At 50.7% G+C, this 15,589-nt stretch overlaps 1 protein-coding gene across 1 annotated transcript in view; it reads left to right on the top strand.

The window, feature by feature from the left end:
* The first annotated feature begins 668 nt into the window (after positions 1-668).
* ABCB1 (ATP binding cassette subfamily B member 1) overlaps positions 669-15,589 on the top strand; it is a 149,192-nt gene continuing 134,271 nt past the window's right edge. Inside the window, exon 1 of the mRNA XM_075315614.1 lies at positions 669-710. The gene's annotated coding sequence lies outside the window, so the exon portion shown is untranslated. The remainder of the gene's footprint in view (positions 711-15,589) is intronic.

Consider the following 15,589-nt stretch of genomic DNA (forward strand, 5'->3'; position numbering starts at 1 on the left):
GTCACCCTCACAAGTCAGCCTGAAGGACACTTGGTTCCCACTTGGTTCATCCCAGCTACGCCCGGGTCACTCACCCTGCCATCAACTGTGAGTAAAAACCCTGAAAGACATCCTGCCTGTGTTGAGTCATTCTGCGCCTTGTAGTTCTACACATCTACACAGGGCCCTGGGGCTTGCCTCACTCTCAGGAGGCTACTACACCCGACTGCACCCACCATCAGCCCCAGGCATCCCTTAATCTGCAGTGGCGGTCCCCACTGACCGCAATTCTGAGAGTGGCGTCACGACAAACTACAAAGAAGGTTTCCCTACCTGTGACCAGACAGATCCATCTACGTGGAGTCCCTGAAGGTAATGCACCGACACAGCGTCCCCGGGGCTTCACACATCCATCCATCCATCTAGCTAGCTATCTATCTATCCATCCAGTGGCGTATCCAGGAAGTCAGCAGGTGGGCGTCGTTGGGCAGTCTCATGCGGTGGTCCCAGTTGTCTCCTTGGCAGTTGAATTTTGCTGCCCCCAAGTAGGAGTCAGCTGTTGTTTGAGTCGGAGATCAAGCTGAAACCCGGCTCAGAGAACATCCAGCTCCCAACAATCAACTGTACTCACGCATTTCCAGCGAAAGTACAATTCAAGCTATGACTGCCGGTGCTTCCAGGTCAGAGCGATGTCAGCAGCCGACGCCACAGACGTGCACACAGAGTTGGTGGTAAGTGCTCCAGAGGAGCAGAAGTCAAGGAAAATTTGAGGACGTAATTTGGAGTGCAAAGGATGGGATGGGTGATGACAGAGAATGAGGAGTGAGGATAGATGGATACTGATATTGAATAGGAAGTGGATGGGAATTTGAGGACAGTTTGGGAAGCCAGGAAGGGAATGGGTGCAAACAGTATGGGGAACAAGGGGGATGGGTGTGGACAGTATGGGGAGTGAGGAGGGATGTATGAGGATACAGTATGGGGAGTAAAGGGGGATGGCTGCAAGCTCAGTATGATGAGCGAGGGGGGATGGGTGTGGACTCAGAATGGTGAGCGGGGGGGATGTGTGCAGAAACAGTATGGGGAGCGAGGGGAAATGTATGCAGACACAGCATTGGGGAGCAAAGGAGATGTGATGCGTGAGGACACAGTATGGTGAGCGAGGAGGGGGATTAATTTAAGGACACAGTATGAGGAGCGAGGTGGAATGTATGATGAAACAGTATGCGAGGGGGATGGGTGTGGGCAGTATGGGGAGCAAGGGGGCATGTATGAGGAAAGAGTATGAGAGGGAGAATGTATGCATACACAGTATAGGAGCAAGGGGAATGTGATGGATGTAGTCAAAGTATGGGGAGCGAGTGGTATGTGTGATTAGATAGCATGGGGTGGGGATTGAAGGGGTAAATATGTGAGGATGACAGTATGGTTTGCAGGACATGTGAGAGGAAACAGTATGAGGGAGGAGGGGAATAGTGGAAGGAGACCTTATGGGGGAGAAAAGTATGAGGGGGTCACAGAATAGAAACTAGATTGTGAGTGTGTGGGGGTGTATATAAATTAAATAGCACAGGGGGACTTAAGAGATAATAACAGGATAATTATAGTGGACAAAGGAAAGGCTGAGATATTAAACAGACACTTTTCATCCCTTTTTCACCAAGGAACTGACTGTTCCAGGGATCATTCAACAAGGCAAAAATCAAAGTCCTCCCCCTTATCTGAGTAAACTATACATTGACAAATCCCCTGGGCCAGATGCCATTCATCCACAAATATTGAGGGAATTGAGATCAGTAATTGACAGACCATGTATCTCATCTTGTTAGATTCTCTTGTAACAGAGTTGGTGCTTCATGATTTGAGAATGGCTGACGTCATGGGCGTACCCACGCTGGGGCGGGGGGGGGCAGCTGCCCCCCTCTAGAAGCAGGGCTGGGCCGCCATCAGGGCATTAATACTGTACCTGGTGTACCTTCTCTTCACCGGGCCCCAGTCACAGGCGCAGCAGAGGGGCCCGGCCATGTCGTTTCTTCCACTGCACACACGGCTAAATTGCAGGCGAAGCCCTTCTAGAACATCGCATGCAAATTAGCCATGTGGCCAAAAGCGAGTAGAGCAGGGAGGCGGCGCGTCATCACACAGCACTGTGATGAGGTCATCACTCTGTGCCTCATCACAGTGCTGCGTACAACGCGGAGGTGGCGAGGACCTGGCATCCGGCGGGGACAGGTAAGCGCTGTAAGCTGAAGACGATCGTCAGGGTGGTGAGGTGCTGATCGCAGCCCGAGGGGGGCCCGCTAAGCTCTGCCTGGGGCTGCCTGCAGACCCGCCGACTGCGGGATCGCAGACCCGCCGACCACAGGCCCCGCCGACCGCAAGCCCGCAGACCCACCAACCACAGGCCCCGCCGACCGCAAGCCCGCCGACTACAGGCCCCCCGACTGCAGGCCTGCTGACCCCTGCCTTGCTTCAGCTAGATCAGGGGTGGGAAACCTCCGGCCCGTGGTCTCATGCCTCCCTGCTGTGGTCCTCCTGCCCCTCTCCTGTGGTACTCCTGCCCGTCTCCTGTGGGCCTCCTGCCCCTCTCCTGTGGTCCTCCTGCCCCTCTCCTGTAGGCCTCCTGTATAGTGAAGTGAGGCTGATGGGCTGTGCAGCAGTATAGTGGGGTGAGGGGGATGGGTGAGGCAGGGTACAGTAGATGAGGGCAGAGCTGGTCGTGCACTGGTATAGTGGGGTGAGGGGGATGGGTGAGGGTACAGTAGATAATGTGCATGCCTCCCAGCATTCCTCAGTAATGTGTATGCCCCCCAGCCCCCCGTAATGTGCATGCCTCCCAACATTTCCCAGTAATGTGTATGCCCCCCATTGTCCCTCAGTAATGTTTATATCCCACAGTCCCCCAGCGTCTCCCAATAATGTGTATGTGGCGCCCCTGAGGCTTCCGTCGCCACAGGTCATTGCACCCCATCAGCGGTGTGATGCCCCATTCTGGGAGAGGAAGAGAGTGAACTCCGGTCCCCTGGTAAATCCACACTACACCCATTGCTAGGGACACACAGGACCAGGGAAAGTGGCAGGCAACCCTCCCATGCTGCATGCTGAGAGGGGCTGTAAGACCCATCCCTGCTCCCATAGGGTGGTAGCTTAGCAACTGGGGAGGTGGGAGGAGCCACCAGAGAGCAGATAGAGAAAGGAAGGTCAAGTTAGTTTCAGTTTACCTCAGGGAGTGAGAGAAGCAGCATGTAGTTGGAGGAGAAGAACGAGAGAAAGGAGGGAGGAGGAGGCCTGCTGAGGCAGGCAAGGAGGAGAAAGAAGAGAAGGAAAGAAAGGGTCGCAGGGCCGCGGGTAGTCCTGTATGGTACCACGAGCAGTCCTTGTTGGGTACCGCTGCCGAGGGCCCAGAGGCGCTACGGGTAGCTGCAGGCTGCGGTGGCCCGTTCCACAGTGACATCGGTGGAGTGATCAGCTGCGACAGGGGACGGTCCCTAGAAACTGGAGGAGTGAAAAGACAGTCTCCAGACAGTAAAAACCGAGGCCCAGGGAATTGTAAGCTCCCAGGGCCAGAACCCAGAGCAGACCTTCAGAAAAGGGGTAATCAGCCGACAGGTGACCCCCCAGCCTGGAGGCTGTAATGGAGGCCAAGCCAAGTCCATCTACCTAAGGCAAGGCTAGTGAAGACAGCAGAAAAAGAGACACTAAAGAGAGGGAACCGGATTTCACACTCTGAATCAACCAGAAGACGGAGGTCCCTGACAGCGGTCCCAGCAGTCCAAGGGTTCTGCCTGCCCTGACAAGAACTGTGAGTAAAGAACTTGAACTGCACCTCTGAAGTTGCCTCAGTTATTTCATCTGCATAGACATTTACAAGCACCAACCGTGCCCCGGGCATTGCTCCACCTGTGGGGAGCAGTACTACCATTGCTGCTATAACATCATCCCGGAGGCCTCACACAGCAGCGGCGGCTTATTAGCCGCATACCACAGGTGGCGTCACGAACACAACCATTAACAAGCAAGCCACATATTTTACTGACACCCACCAGGGCCACGGAGCCGGGCCCAGCCACCACTGACTACCACCGGACTAGTCCAGCCCGGCACCGGGTGTCCCATAGCCCTGGGGTGGGCGAGTCAACTTTTGGCGTCACGAACAGGATTTCGTGCCCGGTCTAACCGGGTACTGTGCGCCTGAAGAACCGTGTGACAGACTGTGTACTTTACTGAGAAACCGCCGCCATTAGCGCAGCTGAGAGCGGGAAGAAGGGGGGCGTGAAAGAAGAAAGGGCGCGAAGAGAAGCCCCGCCCCCTTGTCCAAGAAAAGCGCGCGAAGCGGTGCCCGCCATAGAAAGCGGAAGAAAAGGAAGCGGCGACCAAATAAGCTGGCCGGCTGGCAGAAAAAGCTTAAACGCCCGACCAACAGATAAAGAAAATGTACCTTATCGCAGCGAAGGTGATGCAGCAGATCCGGCAAGCGACGCGCGGAGCAGCGACCGCCAGAACACCGGAGATGCTACTGAGGGGTGAGTCATTTAATGCCCCTGCCGGCGCGGGTGCCCCAACCCCCGCTGCCATGCCCGCGGTCCCTGGAGAAACGCCCGGCACGGCGACGCCGATCCAGGCCGCAGCCACGCCAGGTGCGGCCCGCCAAGATTTTGCCGCCGGAGCGGCGCCCATCCACACCGCAGCAGCGACTCCAATACAGGCCGCCGCCATGCCAGGCGCGGCCCGCCAAGACCAGCAGACACAGACTGTGCTGACCGCTGTCTACCTGCTGCCAGGTGGGGAGCCGGAGAAGAATCCCTACAAGTAAAGATGAAGAGATGCTGAACTGTAGATAGCCCCTGTTTGCCCCTGATTCTTTTCGAAGATGACACCCTTTCCTACTGTACTGCCCCTGATTCTTTTTGAAGACGTCACCCCCCCATGTTATGTGTTGCCGGGCCACTGAACTGGAATGTGGGCCCCGGTGGAAGTGTATGTGTGATGTCCTACCAGGCCACTGGACTTAGTGGCTGGAATGTTGTTTATGTGTCCTATGTAACCAGGCCATTGGACTTAATGGCTGGTTGATTGTGTCATTTTGTTTGATTGAAAGAAACGAACTGCCGGGCTACTGGACTTGTTGTAGCCAAAAATGTAATTAGTTGCACCTGTTGTGCCCCCTACCAGAATTATGGGGGATTTGCCAAACCGTGCAATGGACTGGAAGTGCACACTTAGAGTTTTCTTTATAAGAAGTTCGCAACGTTCACTGATATGTGCCTCCCATAAAGGGAAGAAATGTTTTATTGTTTTATGTTATTGCATACCAAAAATGTTTTGCAGTTCTCCATATGTTTTTGTTGTTTTTCAGCCCGAGGACGTGCTGGGATTTGCTGTGGGGGAGTGTGGCGCCCCTGAGGCTTCCGTCGCCACAGGTCATTGCACCCCATCAGCGGTGTGATGCCCCATTCTGGGAGAGGAAGAGAGTGAACTCCGGTCCCCTGGTAAATCCACACTACACCCATTGCTAGGGACACACAGGACCAGGGAAAGTGGCAGGCAACCCTCCCATGCTGCATGCTGAGAGGGGCTGTAAGACCCATCCCTGCTCCCATAGGGTGGTAGCTTAGCAACTGGGGAGGTGGGAGGAGCCACCAGAGAGCAGATAGAGAAAGGAAGGTCAAGTTAGTTTCAGTTTACCTCAGGGAGTGAGAGAAGCAGCATGTAGTTGGAGGAGAAGAACGAGAGAAAGGAGGGAGGAGGAGGCCTGCTGAGGCAGGCAAGGAGGAGAAAGAAGAGAAGGAAAGAAAGGGTCGCAGGGCCGCGGGTAGTCCTGTATGGTACCACGAGCAGTCCTTGTTGGGTACCGCTGCCGAGGGCCCAGAGGCGCTACGGGTAGCTGCAGGCTGCGGTGGCCCGTTCCACAGTGACATCGGTGGAGTGATCAGCTGCGACAGGGGACGGTCCCTAGAAACTGGAGGAGTGAAAAGACAGTCTCCAGACAGTAAAAACCGAGGCCCAGGGAATTGTAAGCTCCCAGGGCCAGAACCCAGAGCAGACCTTCAGAAAAGGGGTAATCAGCCGACAGGTGACCCCCCAGCCTGGAGGCTGTAATGGAGGCCAAGCCAAGTCCATCTACCTAAGGCAAGGCTAGTGAAGACAGCAGAAAAAGAGACACTAAAGAGAGGGAACCGGATTTCACACTCTGAATCAACCAGAAGACGGAGGTCCCTGACAGCGGTCCCAGCAGTCCAAGGGTTCTGCCTGCCCTGACAAGAACTGTGAGTAAAGAACTTGAACTGCACCTCTGAAGTTGCCTCAGTTATTTCATCTGCATAGACATTTACAAGCACCAACCGTGCCCCGGGCATTGCTCCACCTGTGGGGAGCAGTACTACCATTGCTGCTATAACATCATCCCGGAGGCCTCACACAGCAGCGGCGGCTTATTAGCCGCATACCACAGATGGCGTCACGAACACAACCATTAACAAGCAAGCCACATATTTTACTGACACCCACCAGGGCCACGGAGCCGGGCCCAGCCACCACTGACTACCACCGGACTAGTCCAGCCCGGCACCGGGTGTCCCATAGCCCTGGGGTGGGCGAGTCATGTACGGCCTCCCTCAGTGTCCTCAAGTAATGTGTACTTGACCGACCATGGCTTGCCCCCCCCCTAGTTTTGATCCTCGGTACGCCCATGGCTGACGTGGTACTGTGACACCCTGGGCAAGCCAGGGGTCACAGGTCATTACACCACCACACCCTACACCCCAGTTAGGAACACCAAGGCTAACCTAAAATCCTTGTTGCCTTCCTCCAGGGGCTGATGTCCACACCAGGAGGTGGGCCAGGCGGTTGGCTCCGCCCACCGAGGAGTTCACAGCCCTGGAGGCGGGAGGAACCAGGCAGATAGAGTTTGGACAGGAAGAAGAGGAAAGTTGAGTGAGGGAAGTGAAAGTAGAAGGAAGTGAAGTGGTAGAGGAGCTGGAGAAAAAGAGTAAAAGGTGACAGTTAAGGAAGCCTGAAGTTGGTCCGGGTGTGTGCCCCGGACAGTGACAGCAAGGTCAGCAGACGGCGGTGATAGTCTGCAGGGGGACTGCTCGGAGGTTGCTGGAAGGACCGCGGACGGGTGGTGACCCGGCGGTCTGGAGCAGTATACGACGAACAGTCAGCACCAGGACAGGGGCCTTTCGGATCCCGGCAAGGCTAGGAGTCGCCATAATTTGCCAAATCCGTCAGTGAAGGGGACGTCTGTCTCCTAACAACCAAGTCACGATTGAAGGCAACAGTCCAACCGTAACGGAGAGACACCGCCACCGCCAGGGCACCAGTTTCTCAGGGCCAGCGCCTGCGGGCAAAGTAGGGCTCCTCCGGCCCATATCCGAGCCGGGGAGCGGGTTACCGGTGGGAACCCATCGCAATCATCATCTTAGGTGCAGGAAAAGGGGACCGTCACCGTCACCTACTGGGGAAAGCAACTGCAGCCGTCCGTGGGAACCGTCTTTCCAGCCGTGTGTTTTACCGAAAACTGTGTCATCGTCTCAGGCTGAGTGAGTACCACAGTGCCGCAAGGCACAGAGCTGCCCCCGCCTCCCTGCACCCCACCAAGCCCTGCATCACCCACCTCATCACTGGGCCCCGGGACAACCAACCCCCCTACCCACGGAGGGGAGGACTCACATCTAGCTGCTCCATACCACCACTCCCGGGATCCCCATACAGAGCAGCGGTGGTGTCAACAAATCACCACAACCGTGGGTGGCGTCACGGACAATAAACAATCCCAAATCCCAATCCCCTTTCACTCACGGGCGAGGAACGCCGCTCGAGTCCCCGGGATCCGGCCCATCGCTCGAGCCACCGAGCAGCGGGAGAGCGCGGCGCCCCCTCCTCCGCCCGCGACAGTACCAATAAGGCAAGAGGGTGAATACAGGCAACTATCGTCTGGTAAGTCTGACAGTAGTGTGCAAAGTTTTTGAGGGCATTTTGAAATGCAAAAATATGTTGCAGAGAATAATATTATAACGGATAGCCAGCATGGATTCATGAAAGATATGTTGTATCTAACCAACCTGTTGGGGTTCTATGAGGAGGTAAGTGAAAACCTGGATATTGGTAATGCAGCTGTTGTGATTTATTTTGACTTTGCAAAGGCATCTGATACTGTACCACATAATAGCCTTATACTAAAGCTCCAGAAGCAAGGACTAGGGGAAACTATATGCAACTGGGTAAGGAATTGGCTAAAAGATAGGAATCAAAGAGTAGTCATAAATGGTACATTCTCTAAATGGGCTGCAGTCAGCAGTGGGGTGCCGCAGGGATCTGCGCTAGGACCGATTCTTTTTAATCTCTTTGTTAATGACCTTGTGGATGGTATTAAGATTAAAGTGTCAGTCTTTGCCGATGACACCAAACTATGTATGATATTAAAAACTGACCTGGATATTACAATATTACAAAATGATCTGGATAAGATGTCAGAATGGGCAGACACTTGGCAAATGAGATTTAATGTTGATAAATGTAAAGTAATACACCTAGGACGGAGTAATCCTATAACTGCGTATACATTAAATGGAGTGAGTAAACTTGGGACTACAGAACAGGAGAAGGACTTGGGTATTCTCATTACAAATAAGCTGAGCAGCAGCACTCAATGTCAAGCAGCAGCTGCAAAAGCAAACAAGATTTTAGGGTGTATAAAAAGAGAGATTAGATCCCGTGATCCCATTGTATTGTTACCCCTCTATAAATCACTTGTAAGGCCACATCTGGAATATGGGATGCAGCTTCGGGCTCCACATTTTTCAAAGGATATCAAGAAGACAGAGTCCGTTCAAAGGCGGCAACTAGACTACTACAAGGAATGGAGGTCACCTGTATGATGAGAGGTTGAAAAAGTTGGATTTGTTTAGTTTAGAAAAAAAGACGTCTCAGAGGAGATCTCATTTATATGTATAAATACATGTGTGGTCAATATAAAGGACTGGCACATGACTTATTTCTTCCAAAGACAATAGTAATTTATCTATATTATATATAGATATATCTATATCTGCAGCTTTGTGGCCATTAAAGAAGGGGGTCCAGGCACAATTTCTTGTACAGGGACCCCAAGCTTTCAGTGTCCACCCCTGATGTGAACCAGAGTAAGTTCTCCAGTGTTTCCTAAATAAATAGACACGGCCTGGTAATGAAATAATATTTAGGAAAAAATATTTTGACTTTTTGGAATATTTAGACTCAAAAATAACCATATTGTTTCTGCATATCCCTTTTACGAGGTCCTGCCAGAATCAACTTGAAAACGGAAAAGCAATTGTATTTAGAACAGTTGGACACTGCCTGTGCGCAAAACTCTGATCTAATCTATGCCTGCTACTGGGCCGGTAGCCAGACAATGCTATTAAAGGAAACTGTCACCGCTCCTGACATGTCAGCTTTAATAAATACTTTGCCATGAAATAACGCTGGGGCATCTTCTCAACATAATTGTCTGGTTTAAAGACATCGATGACCTATCCTTAGGATCAGAAGATCGATATTAGGTCTTTGGAGTCCGACACCCAGGACCCCCACCAATAGGCTGTTTTACGCTCTGTCGGCCTGATGAAAACACATTGAATAGTGCTGAAATGTCCAGCTCAATTCAATGTGTAGTGACCATTGGCAGGTACTGCAGAACAGAGCCGATGCGTTTACATGTGATCCATGCTGGAGCTTACAACAGCTGAATAGTGAGCATGACAAAAGTTAGACCTCCACCAATCTCATATTGATGACCTATCCCTTTGGATACATCATCAATATCTTTAGACTGGACAATCCCTTTAAGTAACTTTTTGGGACTGTGACTTTTTTCCTAAATGAAAGGATTTAACCTAAATTTATAAAATGATGCAAGTAAAAGAAACACTAAAGCCCGCTTTACACGCTACAAGATATCTTACGATGTGTCGGCGGGGTCACGTCGTAAGTGACGCACATCCGGGATCGTGAAGTATGTTGTAGCGTGTGACAGCGACGTGCAATTGCGATTAAACGAAAAACCGTTCATCGCATGCACGTCGTTCATTCTTGACTAGAGTTGAGCGGATCGGTTATAATCTGTCACGCTCCCTGGCTCCCCTGTCACGCTCTCCGGCTCCCCTGCCACGCTCCCCGGCTCCCCTGCCACGCTCCCCGGCTCCCCTGCCTCGCTCCCCGGCTCCTCTGTCAGGCGTCCCTCGCTCCACAGCCTCCATGCCTCATCACCTGCGATCCCCAGGCAGCCCGGTCCCCGCTCCCGGCGCCCGTCGGCAACTCTGCTCCAGCCTGGCTCTCCTGCCTCCTGTTCACCGCTCCCTGCTCTGGCTTCTGGCACCCGGGCCTCGCGCATGCGCATTAGGGCGCGCGCGCGGTCATTGACCCTCTCTTAAAGGGCCAGTGTCCTCCAACAGGATATTGAAGAATCAGGTACAGGGTATATAGGGAGATCCTTTCCAAGTGGGCGGGGCCTGTTCTTCGTGTTTTGCTAAGCTAGGAGTCAGGTCTCCTTGTGTCTTGTGGTATACTTACCTATCTCTCTCCTAGAGCCGCTCCTGCCTCGCCAACCGGTCCTGACGATACCCGAACCCCGAACGGTGACGGTCTGCCATCCCGTCAGTTCATACCATCTCCGATCCCTGTGGTGACCCGTCTTCTCGCTCCGTCGGTTCCGGACTCTGCCTGACGTCATCTCGGCCTCCGAACCTGAGCTCCGTCACCCGGACTACCTACAGTGACTCCGTGGTCCCAGGGACTTCTACACTCCACTCCTCTGAACGGACTGTCCTGCTACCCGTAGTGCTCCGGCTACCGGGCACCTTGCCTTCGGTGAGGTGTTCAGCCCAGTGGATCCACCTCCTGGGTCTGCCCGTCCACCTGGCCCTAACATAATCTGGGTCCGACGGATCCAGAACGGTTTGCCGTCGAAGTCCGGATCCGATCCGGAATCCGCGGCTATGTAAATGAATGGGGAGCCGGATCCGGGACGAGAGAGAAAGAGAGAGAAAGAGAGAGAGAGAAAAAAAAATGTATCCCGGATCGTGCACCCCGAATCCCGGGTACTGGTCGGACTCGGATCGGACTCTCGAACCATGCGGATCAGGATTTTGCCGGTCTGCTCAACACTATTCCTGACGAATTGAATGTCAGATTGTTCATCGTACCCGGGGTAGCACACATCGCACTGTGTGACACCCCGGGAACGATGAACAGATCTCACCTGCCTCCTGCGGCTCCCGGCCCACAATGTGGAAGGAAGGAGGTGGGCGGGATGTTTACATCCCGCTCAGCTCCGCCCCTCCGCTTCTATTGGCCGGCTGCTGCGTGACATCGATGTGACGCCAAACGTCCCTCCCACTCCAGGAAGTGGACGTTCGCCGCCCACAGCGAGGTCGTATGAAAGGTAAGTATGTGTGACGGGGGTTAATCGTTTGTGCGGCACATTCAACAAATTGAACATGCTGCAGATACGTTGGGGGCGTTGCAAATCGCATACGATATCGTATGCGAAATTGCAATGTGTAAAGCAGGCTTTACTGACAGTCTACAGACCTCCAGACAGAAGAGTAAACAGATATATTATGACTAAAGAGAAACATAATTGAAGATGTCAGGAAAAAAAAAATTATGCACCTATAGTGGTATAAATTAATGAAATATTGCAATATTTTACACAAAAAATGAACAACACCATTTGGATATGTGATATTTTATTAGATTCAGCTATTTTATTAGCTGTATTGCTAGAGTAAAAAAATAAAAAATAAAAGTAAAAATAAAATAAATAAATATAAAAACAATAAAAAACAAAACCAGAATTGTTTATAGTAGGTCACCTTTCCTTAAAGAAAAAAAAAAACTTTGAGAGATCTTTTTATATATATTTTTTACAATATTTTACATGTGACACATGTAGCTCAGGAAAGCAGACTGTCAGTTATTACATGGCTCACACTGGTCCCCTTTCATATACTGTATAATAAGCTCTGTAGGGAGATAGATCTTAACAGCTTAATTAGATATTAAGAAAAATGTGGATTTCTCTGGAATAAGACATCCTATCGCATATATCAAGATATAATTTTATTAAACTTTCTATGAACTGCATGACCACATAGTCGGCATAGGAGGATCGATCCTACTAACAAATTTTCTCTAAAAAGTTGTATTTGATAAATATTTCTTAGTCCTCTTTCACACGTCCTTGTAAAACACATATTTTTCACGGTCTGTGGTGTAAGGTGCATATGTATGTACATGTGTCTGTGTTCAGCATGTACTGTCAGTGTGCTATTCGTGTGACATCCGCATAGCACACGGACAGCATAAATGTCTATACTCATCTGTCCTCGGCGCTGCTGTCTCTGGCGCTGCTACTTACGGGTCTGTGGTGCAGTGATTATGCATGAGCTTAATGAGCGGGCCCGGAAGCAAGTGACTGACAGTAGTGCTGAAGACTGCAGCGCTGGAGACAGGTGAGTATAGAGAATAATTTTATTTCAAAGACATGGGTTTTCTCCGGTACATGTTACACAAATCACATGAATGCGTTCCTTGTGACACCCGTGCTGCCAGAGAAAAAAGGACATGTCACCGTGTGGAGCATACGGACACGCGTCTGTGACATGTGCGCAAACCTATTGATTTTAATGGGTCTACAGTGTTTGTGTCTCCGGTACATGTGAAGAGGCCTAAAACATCTTATAAGGTAACCCTTGTCCACATTCACTGTCAATTTAGGTGAAAATTAGGTGAAAAGTTGTGCAAATGAATCTAGATTTGGCACACACAAGAAAAGACAATAAAAATACAAAAAATAAAAATGTATGTAGTAAAATGAATGCGCATCTTAGGCCAAACCTTTTATTATATATTTTTGGACTTCAAATAATTTTTTTTTCTAAGACATATTAGAATAATTTCTTAATCTATCTTTACAGCAGTGGAAACGATAAATCTCCATATCTAATGAACACTTATGGATTGATGAAACTGTGTAAAAGAATTACTATCCTTGTGCCCATAGCAACCAATCACAGCACACCTTTCATTTCTTACAGCCCTCTTCAAATATGAAAGCTGCACTGTGATTGGTTGCTATGGATGACTTAGATGGGTTTGCTTAGAGACTGTCTTAATATTGATTAATTGGCAGCTTAAAGGGGTATTTCCATCTCCGGTATGAGTAGCATATTATTAGCATGTGGCATTAATGGATGGTAGACTGGGGTCCCACCTCTGGGTCCCTCACCTATTGCTGCTTAGTTTTTCTCCTGACCACACCACATGAGGGCCTCTCCGCATTCACATTTATGGCAGTTCGGAAAATTGCCAAACAGGAGTGTTTATTAATGGAGGGAGACCCATATTTGCGATCATCTATCCATTCCCACTGGTGTGAGATATGGCCCCGGAGGCAGAAGTAAGGTTTTACAGCATTATGCCATTAAAGTGAATGGAACAATACTGCAACACTGTACTATGAGGCGATGTTCACACCATGAGGGAAAAAAATCGCAGCATGCGCTAGTCTTTGCCATACTATGGATGAGTCTCGGTCCCATAGAGATCATCTGTATAACAGACCATTTTTAATGATACATTGCTATACTGTAACAGAGGAAAGTGTATTTGGTCTTGTAAATTTTAATAACTACTAATGTATAAAACGGATTGCAGGATTGCATACGGGTGACAACCAGATGATTGATCTTATGCTTGAGTGGACATGTAAAGCCCACTTTACACGTTGCAATTAGTTGTACAATCGCATTTGCGATGTGACACGCCCAGGTTGCATACGGGATCTTATGAGATTTCACGTTGGTCGTTCATTTGCTGTCACACGAGCGTTAGTAGTCTATGTTAAATTGATCAATGTTATGTGCGATCCTTTAGATCATGTGATCTGTGACGTATGCATTGGGCACCTTTTTTTTTTATTTATTGACTTGCCAAGCGTGTGTAATGTGTAGGGATGTGTTTTTACTATGTCATCTGCCATTCAGCGCTGCTACATGGCCGCTAACAGCAGACACAGACAGCCATGTAGCAGAGCTGAATGGCAGATGACAGCAGACACAGACAGAGCCGCACTGTCAGAATGATCTCGGGTGAACTTCACCCGACTTCATTGTCATGCTGCAGCTCTGTCTGTGTCGCGCCCTGATTAGCGGTCACCAGTGAAGGACTCACCGGTGACCGCTAATCTCCAAAATTACTGAAGTTAGCAGCCCTCTCTCATACTCACCAATCCCCGGCACTGCACGGCATTCACACTGCTCCGGCGGCTTTTACTGTTTTGAAAAAGCCGGCCGCCCATTAAACAATCTCGTATTCCCTGCTTTACCCGCCCACCGGCCCCTATGATTGGTTGCAGTGAGACACGCCCCCACGCTGAGTGACAGGTGTCACACTGCACCCAATCACAGCAGCCGGTGGGCGGGTCTATACTGTGTAGTGAAATAAATAATTAAATAATTAAAAAAAACGGCGTGCGGTTCCCCCCAATTTTAAAACCAGCCAGATAAAGCCATACGGCTGAAGGCTGGTATTCTCAGGATGGGGAGCTCCACGTTATGGGGAGCCCCCCAGCCTAACAATATCAGCCAACAGCCGCCCAGAATTGCCGCATACATTATATGCGCCAGTTCTGGGACTGTACCCGGCTCTTCCCGATTTGCCCTGGTGCGTTGGCAAATCGGGGTAATAAGGAGTTATTCGCAGCCCATAGCTGCCAATAAGTCCTAGATTAATCATGTCAGGAGTCTATGAGACACCCTCCATGATTAATCTGTAAATTACAGTAAATAAACACACACACCCGAAAAAATCCTTTATTAGAAATAAAAACACAAACATATACCCTGGTTCACCACTTTAATCAGCCCCAAAAAGCCCTCCATGTCCGTCGTAATCCAGGATGCTCCAGCGTCGCTTCCAGCGCTGCTGCATGGAGGTGACCGGAGCTGCAGCAGACACAGCCGCTCCGGTCACCTCCACGCAGGTAATGAAGACAGCCGCGCGATCAGCTGCTGTCACTGAGGTTACCCGCTGTCACTGGATCCAGCGGTGGCCGCGGGTAACCTCAGTGACAGCTCAGCTGTTCGCGTTACTCACCTCAGTTGCTGCGTGGAGGTGATAGGAGCGGCGGTGAGTAGCGCGATCAGCTGAGCTGTCACTGAGGTTACCCGCGGCCACCGCTGGATCCAGTGACAGCGGGTAACCTCAGTGACAGCAGCTGATCGCGCGGCTGTCTTCATTACCTGCGTGGAGGTGACCGGAGCGGCTGTGTCTTCTGCAGCTCCGGTCACCTCCATGCAGCAGCGCTGGAAGCGACGCTGGAGCATCCTGGAGTACGCCGGACAGGGAGGGCTTTTTGGGGCTGATTAAAGTGGTGAACCAGGGTATATGTTTGTGTTTTTATTTCTAATAAAGGATTTTTTCGGGTGTGTGTGTTTATTTACTGTAATTTACAGATTAATCATGGAGGGTGTCTCATAGACGCCTGACATGATTAATCTAGGACTTATTGGCAGCTATGGGCTGCCAATAACTCCTTATTACCCCGATTTGCCAACGCACCAGGGCA

Source organism: Anomaloglossus baeobatrachus, chromosome 6 (genome assembly GCF_048569485.1).
Source record: "Anomaloglossus baeobatrachus isolate aAnoBae1 chromosome 6, aAnoBae1.hap1, whole genome shotgun sequence".
Taxonomy (NCBI): domain Eukaryota; kingdom Metazoa; phylum Chordata; class Amphibia; order Anura; family Aromobatidae; genus Anomaloglossus; species Anomaloglossus baeobatrachus.